Source organism: Anas acuta, chromosome 2, assembly GCF_963932015.1.
Source record: "Anas acuta chromosome 2, bAnaAcu1.1, whole genome shotgun sequence".
Taxonomy (NCBI): Eukaryota; Metazoa; Chordata; class Aves; order Anseriformes; family Anatidae; genus Anas; species Anas acuta.
Genome location: NC_088980.1, coordinates 11,329,355 through 11,335,631, shown reverse-complemented (window position 1 = coordinate 11,335,631; position 6,277 = coordinate 11,329,355).

Sequence of the window (6,277 nt, the reverse complement as noted above, 5' to 3'; positions counted from 1 at the left end):
AAGCCAGCTGGTGGAAGAGGTGCTGACATCTGGAAGAGGCTACTGGGAATCTGCTCTTTTTGTACAGTGGCTTTATCTGAGGCAACAGTTTAGTCATCAATGTTCTTTCTTACCTGCAGTGATAGCCTCAAGGGATCCAGATGATCAGCCATGCAGCACCTCCTGCACTTTGGAACAACGTAGACATCCCAGCTGGTGATGCCACTAACTTTTACTGGGACAGACGGGCCACCAAATCATCCCTACACTTCAGACTGCTGCGCGTGGCCTTCTTACAGCTGCTTTTCAGCTTTTCAAGTCCCTTTGATGTCTGTGCTAAAGCATCAATGTGAAAATGGGATATACACTGTGGCACGACATGTGTTGCTGCTGGGGGAGCTGCTACAGAGCGGCTTTTGCCCATAAAACCAGTAGGCCCAGTACCTCCACCCAGCTCCAGTTTGGATGACAGTAAGAAGAACTAAGCAAATCCAACCGATGTGTAAATGAGCTGCAGCGAACACGACTGTGACTTGTGGTTAGGTTTTTGAACAAATGCGATCTGACAGCAGGGCTTTATCCCAGATCAACATTTGTGTAGCAGAGCGCTTGTGTATTTTTTTGACCTGGTGCTGTGATGCTGTAAGCTAAATATACCAACCACAGCCCCACAGAGAACAATCATTTAAGGTAAGCAAGCCACTGAGGAAATCTTGAAACTCGCTCTCATGCAGTTGAAAAAGCCAAATCCCTTCTGCTCACCCCAGGGAACATCCAGGGCTCTGCTCAGTTGCCTAGGCATGTGTCAGGCTGTTGGAGACACCCCCAGGTACCTGAGGTGTTCACATAGATATGACACAGGACCTATGATGGACACATATCCTTCCAAAACGACATCCAGTGGACAGGTCAGATGCGCTAGGTTATCCCAAAAGGAGCTGATTATAGGTACACCTGCTTGGTGCACGTACACCCACTCATTACGTACACCTGCTTGGCTGGTGAATTGTCAGCTAGTTTGTCGAGGAACTGGTCAGCTGCATCACTCTCCAGTACTGGTGTTGACCAGGGAGCACCATGACTTGCCGTCACGTAAATACGAAGAGCCACTTGAGATGCTCTGGAGTTACTGACTCAGACGTGTGCAGGTCTTCCGTGAACTCTAGAAATGTTGGTTGGAGGGGACTTCCAGGGGTTGCCTGGTCCACACTGAGCAGCCCAAGCCACAATCCACGGTAACTTTCTCACCTTTTGTTACCTGATGCCAGTGAAACTGAGACAGGAAGAGCAATGATTGTCTTACAGCTCTACTTCTCCCCGGAGCAATGGCATAATAACACGGCATCTCGCAGACAGTCTGTGAAATGCTTTGTAACTCTCTCAGAACAGAGTACATGGACATTATTATATGTTGTCTAGATCTTTTTTTGATGTGGTAAAGACAGATTTAGCTTAGGCATAGCAAACAGCTATCTGAGCTATGTTTAGATGTTGCACCTACAGTAACCAGAAAACTCCCCAACTGCTGTCCTCTCAGCTTTGCCAGAAGGATTAAGGATTTCTTCTCCGATATTTCCTTCCCATGCCTATCACTACACCCTGGAGAGCAATGATATGGGTGCCATACACATCTGGAAATCACCTATATGTTCATAGCCAAAAAACAGCCACACAGGTCAGGAGAAGATCCATCTAGTACAATGGTTTGTCTCTAATACGTGGCCAAAATTGGATGTCAAGGGAAAAAAAATTGAGAATATAGAAAATAAATAGTGGTATTTTCTCAGAACAACCTCCCAGCCTTGTCACCATTGGTGGCCTGGGAACTTCCGAAGCCAAAGGAGGTATTTTTGTTTTTAATACTAGCACATTACTCTATAGACAGTTTACACTTAAATCCATGCACATCACATTACCTCAGATCCAGCATGATCAGAGCTGAAGAGTGTGATGTTGCAAGTCCCTGCCAATCTACCCCAAATCATCTCTTCATCATTTAAGACACACATTGAACTAGGGAGTGTATACAGATGTTACAGGTCAAAGCTGTAGGCAAAATGCAAGCAGTAACACATTCTTTGAACCCCACCTCATATCTACTCAATGTACATTCACAGATACTGAGCTTAGAATAAACCCCTAGACCATCTAAGCTGACTTCCAATCTAAAAAATAATTGTATCCCCAAAAATAGAGTAAATAATTTTATCCAAATTACTTGCTCTTCCTCTTCTACTTGGAGTATGGAGTCAGCTTGCAGATTAAAACATTTTAATGAATGTTTTTACATGTGAGCCAAGTATCTAACTCCGTGCTGCTGTCACTGCCAATGCATCTATCACACTCCAGGAGCCTGGGAGCTCTTCACCCTGATGTAGAGACCAACATCTGCTCGGCTGAGCAGCTCTCTTGGCCCCACCGGTGACACGGATGACATTGACATGTCTGGGGATCTTGATCTGCAAGCTCAACCACACTCGTTATGATTGACAAAATCAGCTTGCAGAATGACACCTAAAACTGCCTGGAAATTCATGCGTTTTTGTGCCTGGGTATCGCATCAGCCTGAAGTTTCAAACTTTACGGTTATTAAATTTTGAAATGCTGCTTTCCAAAAGGGTTAATGAGTCATATCACTAGCTGATACAAATGCCAATCAGCAGAGATCAGCTGTAGAATAATTAGATGCAGAATGTGAGTATTAGGTATGCAGAGAAGTTTAAAAAAAAAAAAAAAAAAGCAGGAGGATAGCATAAAATTGCAGTTCCGAGGGAGCTGAATCTGAAGAAACCTTTGGTCAAATTACCCCACATTTGGATCCCTGTCCTCTGCTTTCCTGAAGCACAACAGTTTTTAATATCAGTCAAATAAGCTTGCGTATTTTTAAGCACTTAGACCCTTAAATAGATATTCAACTTTGTTGCAACACAGAATCACTCGGGTGAAAATTATTTGATGACTACATCTGGAAAACGCATGTATTTTAGTGGCTGATAACATCTGCAGTCACCCAGCAACATGTTTGTGACAGTGGCCTGGTAAATTGTGGAATGACATTTTTAACTGTTAGATACTGTACTAACCAAAGAGTCAAACCAGATATTTGATTTGCACGTATTGGGAAAAAAGGAATTAGGCATATAAAAGCACTGCGAGTGAATACTGCAATAACAGAAAAATCATTGCGACTTCAAAAAGTATTCCTGTGATTCCAAGGAAGTAATGCTGAGAAGTTTTTCCTGCCTGCCTTTTTTTTTCTCATTCACAGGCATATGAATGATTACTGCTATGGTCCTGCAATCAGCTCACCACAGAACAGCTCTCATTTGCCTTAGTAGCTTAAATTATGTCAGGTATATTGATTATCTGACTTCTGAGCTATTAAGGATGCAATAAATCTACTAAAACATAAGCTTTGGTTTTGTATGCATTTTCTGTATCTCAGAGAACAATATTTATTGCTTGAATTTTAGTAAATAATATTAACACAGAGCATATTGGTATGTAACATGATACATCAATAGATAACTATTAATATATACAGATATGGCGTGTGGTTCTTTTTGTGTGCCTTTATGCTACATCACTTCAACCTTCTCCTATTGCATATAAAATAAATTAAATGATGTACTCATCCTGGAAGCAGGCCTATGAAAAATTCACACGTTACCATAGCTTCCAAGGCTTAGCTATAGCAGGTTTGTGCCTTTCCTCTTAAATACAGGGAAATGACCTTTCAGCTATATACAACATGATTTTCAGCTTTATGGTCTGAGAGTTTGCTTCGTCTTAGTTTTACTGCAGTGTGTGCAGGGAGAAAACTTCCATGAGCTCTTTGTTTCTTTGACCTGCTAACAGAATAGAGGGTGTGAGGCACAGTTTCAGTTCAGCTCATATACACTGTGGTCAGTGAACATATATGTCCACTGGCTTGTTGCATAGGGTGGGATTCAGGCTGCCCCAAACCAGACACCAATGTTGGTCAGCCAAGTTGTGCTCTGTGGTCTGCTGTCTGTATGGATTAAACTTGCCTTGACTAGAGTGACACCATGGGGTCTTTAGAGAAGGGCAAAGAATAAGAAATGCTGAATCATTCACAAATAATGAATTCATCTCCCTCCACTAGTCTCCTTTAGGTTTTTATACAACACACAACAGGCAAATGTCCCTTCTGGGTCAGTGTCTTAGGGGGATTGTAAAACCGCAGTTCCCAAGCTGGCTCAGTGCTCATTTCAACCCACTGCAATTTTGCGTGCACATTCATTTCTTGTTGGAAAAGGAATTCACCCATGGAAAATTGTGAATGAACACATAGGGATTGCATGCTGAAAAGCTGCCCCCAAAATCTAGCTCACTATGCAGTGGCAGTAAATGTAAAGCAGAGGTGGGTGGTAAAGATGTTCTAAAAATTCATGTGAGAAATTTGGAAGGCCCTTCCAGAATATCTCAGCAAGGATTTGTGTTTAAAAACAAACACACGATTAAACAAACAAAACAAAGCAAAACCAGTTTGATTGTGAATGGCAGGTAATTCCACTGGCTAGAAGTCTCCCCTGACAATACAATTGATCTAGTGCCTGCATTTTCTAGTTAGAAAGAGTGGTTTTAATTTTGGCTCAGTCTTCCATTGCATGTAAAAATCTGTAAACAGAGATTAGTATTCCGCAACTGTGCATTCGAACCAGGACCTCGTTTAGGCATTAGGTGGGTAGTAGATGGGAGATCACAGTGCTTGTGGATAAACAGGCAGCACACAGCTTAGGTATATCCCAATTAATTGCTGCTACTCTACTTTTTATTTCATGTGGTCTCATACAAACCTGCATTTAGGAGTGGAAAGAGTTTGTCCTGGAAGTAGTCCCTACTTAACACCCCTATCATTTCTCTTTGCAATCCAGCTGTGTTGTAATGCCCATAAAAGTACCTGACAAAGATTAGGTAGCTATTGTGTCATCTAATTGATGCTCATTACCGTAATTGTAAGTGTCTCAACCGTGCCTTCCACTTCCCTGCCATGAGCTGTGCCATGGTCTTTGTCTCTGGAAGTTCTTTGGGGCAGGAACCAACTTCTGGGCAAATATCCTGTCTTACACAACAGGGCCTCGACCTTTGACTGGAATCTTGGACACAGCAGCTTAGTGTGTAAGAATATAAACAGTCTGCACACAGGAACAAAGCCTTCTGGTAAGAGGGAAAGTAGAAAGGAGCTCCTTCCTATGTGTCTGAAACCACACATGTTAAGAACAGACCATAAAGGATCTATAAACACCTGGGACTCGTGCTGCTGCTGTTCATTGAATTTTTTTTCCCCTGAATTTATCAAAAAGACAGGAAATCTTTACCCAATAAAGTCAAAATTCACCTAGAAGAGAGGTTTACTGCCCTTCTCCAAAAGGAAGAAATTGATGAGAATATTCCAGACAAATCCCCCTTAGTTTTGGTGTTCCCTATCGATATATCTTGACCATTCGAGCAACCACCTTTCCCACTTCCTTTTTATCTATCTATCTATCTATCTATCTATCTATCTATCTATCTATCTATCTATTTATTTTCTTCAGCACTGATGATGCTTTCAGGTGTATACTGGCTACAGCAGCTCTTTCCATGGATGATTTTTGAAACCTCTGCAAGGCCTCCTAGGTCCCCTCCAGCAAGCAGCACAAGGCAGGGCCTTTAGCATGCCCCCAGCAGCAGCAGGCCTGGGCCACAGCTCTTCCTGAGAGAGGAACGGCCACATCTGATATATAGAAGGACATTTTGGTGTGCTGCCATCATGCCAGAGAGGCACGAGCTCCGCACGGGCTGTCTGTGCAGGCTTGCCCACGCGCTGGGTGGGAGGAACGCGGCCGGCCTGCGTGTCAGAGGTTGGCCCAAGTGCCAGAAATCCCACAGGGTCGTGACTCGGCGAGGACATCAAACGCTGCCGCGGCTATTAGGCAGCGGCAGGACCTGAGGCAATAGCAGCACAACCTGTAGGACCAGTCGTGTGCCCCACGCTGCTGCCTGGCCCTGCTCTGAGCCACCTGGATGGCACGGTTCCTCCCTTCCGTGCTCCCGTGTGTGGGGACAGGCAAAGTGTCGCTCCCTCCAAGCCTGCCTGCTTCCTTGCCACCAGCATTCCTCCCTTTCTCTGACACGCAGGGGGAATCAGAGGACCCCAAAATGGATCTGGGTCGGGATGACCCAGATCTTTTGTGGGTGTCCCCACAAAATGGAGTGGAGAAGGTCAGAAGGCAAACTGCTCCTGTCCCCTGCGACATCCTGTGGCTCCCTGTGATTAAATCCCCAAGGAATA